This window comes from Mus pahari, chromosome 4 (genome assembly GCF_900095145.1).
Source record: "Mus pahari chromosome 4, PAHARI_EIJ_v1.1, whole genome shotgun sequence".
Lineage (NCBI taxonomy): Eukaryota > Metazoa > Chordata > Mammalia > Rodentia > Muridae > Mus > Mus pahari.
This window is the reverse complement of record NC_034593.1, coordinates 15,295,572-15,298,744: the sequence shown is the minus strand read 5'-3', so window position 1 is coordinate 15,298,744 and position 3,173 is coordinate 15,295,572. Positions and strand designations below refer to the sequence as shown.

The following is a 3,173-nucleotide window of genomic DNA, read 5'->3' as shown; positions in this document are numbered from 1 at the left end:
AAACAAAAGCACACAGGTTGCCCAGGATTCTAAAATGTACAAAGCAATTATGATTTATTATAATCGTCAAAAGGCTAATAATTCTGACCTTGACTGAAGTATATGTGTGCACGTGTGTGTGTGTGTGTGTGTGTGTGTGTCTTTTAACGAGGGAGCCTAAATCGGACCTTTTTTTTTTTTTTTTTTTTTTTTTTTTTTTTTGGTTCGGTTTTGTTTTTTTTTTTTTTTTTTTTTTTTTTTTTTTTTTTTTTTTTTGGTTCGGTTTGGTTTGGTTTGCTTCATTCGTTCGTTTTAATTTTCAGTTTATCCTCTGTGAGGGTCCCTAGTCTACACGATGCCCCACAATTTCTTCCAGGAGAAGACTAGAGTCCCATAGTCTTCCGAAGAAAATCACTCCAGCGCCATCGATACCACCCTTAGGCCCACGGTGGGGCCACACAGCCCCGGACCCTCAGCTTAGCCAGGGTTTAAAGCTGGGTCCATTTCCCGGTTTTGCTCGTGGGGGTGGGGTGGGGTGGGGTGGGGTGGGGGGTGTTTACAAACCGATTAGAAGCATGCCTGGAAGTTTCGGACACCACACGAAATACAAGGTTGAAATTCACCTCGCTGAGTTTTGCCTACTGTCTTTCGGCTCCAATTGAGGCGTATAACAAAATTAAAAGAAAAACTACAGAAATGCAAAGACAAAACAGGAACTGGAGGATGCGGGCATCGATCCCGCTACCTCTCGCATGCTAAGCGAGCGCTCTACCATTTGAGCTAATCCCCCTCCGCCGGCATCTGGCCATTATGTGCTCCCCTAGAGGAGGAGCGGCGCACTGCGAGGCATAGAAATTTCTGAACATGTTTCATAGATAGGATTAAAAGGTAAAAGAAAAAGTCACGCTCTCTCCTTCGAGCCGGAATCGAACCAGCGACCTAAGGATGCCCACAGACACAAGCCTACAGTCCTCCGCTCTACCAGCTGAGCTATCGAAGGGAGCGGCAGGCTGCTTGGCGGAAGGGCTTCATAACGCTACGTCACTGCTCCGCGCGGCCGGGGAAAAGGTAGCCCCGGTGCGTGGAAACGCGGGCTCGCGCAACCGCAGACGTGAGGAGCCGACTTGGTGGTAGTGCAGCCGTACTCTGGGGCTTGTCCGAGAGCGCTCTCACCGTGAGTGTCGCAAAAGGTTGACAAGTCCGGGCGGATACAGGCCCGAGCTGGAGAGAAAGTCCTCGCTCCGCCAAGATGGCTAGCGAGAGGGTGCGGCCCTGGGAAAGGCCGGTAAGTCAGACAAAGCACGGAGAAAACGTTACTGTCTCCTTCGAGCCGGAGTCGAACCAGCGACCTAAGGATGTCTCCTGACCGGGAAGTGAGCTACAGTCCTCCGCTCTACCAGCTGAGCTATCGAAGGGACACAAGGAGCATTCCTGCCCCTTGACCCTGAATACATCTCAATCAGGAGTTCGGGCGACAGGAGGAGTTGCGCATGCGCACTAGTCAGGACTCGCGACTTTAGGGCCGCCGGTCGTTCTGCGCATGTGCACAGCCGCCGTTTCGCCTCCCGCAATCCTGAGCGGCCTAGACAGGACCCTAACTCAGAGTCCCCGGGCGGCCCAGGCTCTGGTTCTCTTTCTTCGCCTGGCCTGCCTGTGCTACCTTTGTCCTTCTCGCTATGAGACTGTAGAGGACGAACTCATGCTGTCATTTTGAAAGCTCCTAGAGTACTCCACGCCGACGGGCCAGTGGCGCAATGGATAACGCGTCTGACTACGGATCAGAAGATTGTAGGTTCGACTCCTGCCTGGCTCGCGCTTTTGTCACTGACCGTGTTGGGCTGGCTCAGTACTTATAGAGGTCTGCAATCAACAGCCATCCAATCCTTGCTCTTGACCCCAGCACCCCTCCGTCCTCAGGCACAGGGCCACTCATTTTAAACATGGTTCTGAAGCGTTCAGAAAAGTATTTTCTCTAAGTGGGCCATTTCTTGGCATTTTAAGACAGTAAAATGATAAGTGTGTCCATTTTCTGATAATGTGCCCACACAGTTGTTGGGGAGGTTTTTTTGGTTTGGTTTGGTTTTTTTAATCCACCCATAGACTTGGGTCTTTTCACCAAGTCAGGTGTTTGAGCAAAATGAGCTAGGTGGTTGTTACCATGTCGAGGAGATAGCAGCGCTCTAGTCTGGCCTAAGGTTTAAGTGGATGGGCAAGCATAGACTTATTTGAAAATGATGGAAGTTTTTGTTTCCTCCTAAGATGTTTGCCAGTTTTTACATATAAAGGGCTGGTATCTTTAAAGTTGTTTAGTGTTTCTCAGGCTTAAAAAAGAAAAAAAGGAAAAAGTACCTTTATGGAAGTTGGGGTTGCTTCCCTCCACTTAAGTTCAGAGACAAACCAAAGAGCCGATATCTTGTTCTCAGTTTGTTTTCTTATTTTGCAAGGGTAGGAGACGAGGTGATTATTTTCAGGTCATTGTCACAGCATCTTTGCACTGTGAGAGAAACCATCACCCTCAAGCAACTTAAGAGGAAGCATAGGGGACCTGGAACTGGGGGTGATGGTGGCTTCTTGTATTTTTGTCTCTTATGACAAAATTTCATGTGAGCTACCGACAGAATCACACAGGGAAGCCCTAGGAAATGAAGGCTATAGTGTCAGGAAGACTCCTTCCTCGGGGCCTTCAGCTCCTTTTTCTCTAGGGCCATAGGGCTCCCCTAAAAATCCCTGAGCTTTATGGATACCCCAGTCTATCACTGAGAGATTCCTTTCCCTCAGGCTAAATTGCAAAATTCTCCCTTTTCCTGGCTGTTTTTTTTTGTTTTTTTTTTTCTTCTTCTATAACATGTCAAGAGAAAAAGTGTAGTTGTGTATATGTGCATGCAAGCATGCTTTCCCTTATTCCTCTTTGAAAAAATTATATATATGGATGTTTATGGGGGAATGGGAGGAGAAGCAGTAGGAAGAGAAAGACAAAGAACCATTGCGACATCCAAAGCTATAGGAGGTACAGTTACACCGGAGACTTTATATAGTACTTGGGAGTTCAAAAGCAAATGAGATTGTAGAGACACTCAGAATAAGGAGGGTGAAGCCTGCATCCTGCACCTCACAAAGACAGAACATTTGCCTGGGAGAGCCTATGGGATGCAGATGGGGCTGGGGCTGGGGCTGGGGCTGGGGCTGGGGCTGGG

The 3,173-nt window shown here is 48.3% G+C and overlaps 4 non-coding genes across 4 annotated transcripts; 1 reads left to right on the top strand and 3 right to left on the bottom strand.

Moving 5' to 3' along the window:
* Positions 1-696: 696 nt before the first annotated feature.
* On the bottom strand, positions 697-769 carry Trnaa-agc. The gene has a single exon. It is a non-coding gene; the product is annotated as a tRNA-Ala (tRNA).
* A 121-nt stretch (positions 770-890) lies between these two features.
* On the bottom strand, positions 891-979 carry Trnay-gua. The gene is given in 2 exon segments: positions 891-926; positions 943-979. It is a non-coding gene; the product is annotated as a tRNA-Tyr (tRNA).
* A 321-nt stretch (positions 980-1,300) lies between these two features.
* Positions 1,301-1,394, bottom strand: Trnay-gua. The gene is made up of 2 exons: positions 1,358-1,394; positions 1,301-1,336 (listed from the first exon to the last, which is right to left on the bottom strand). It is a non-coding gene; the product is annotated as a tRNA-Tyr (tRNA).
* A 325-nt stretch (positions 1,395-1,719) lies between these two features.
* On the top strand, positions 1,720-1,792 carry Trnar-acg. Its single transcript has one exon. It is a non-coding gene; the product is annotated as a tRNA-Arg (tRNA).
* The last annotated feature ends 1,381 nt before the right edge of the window (positions 1,793-3,173 follow it).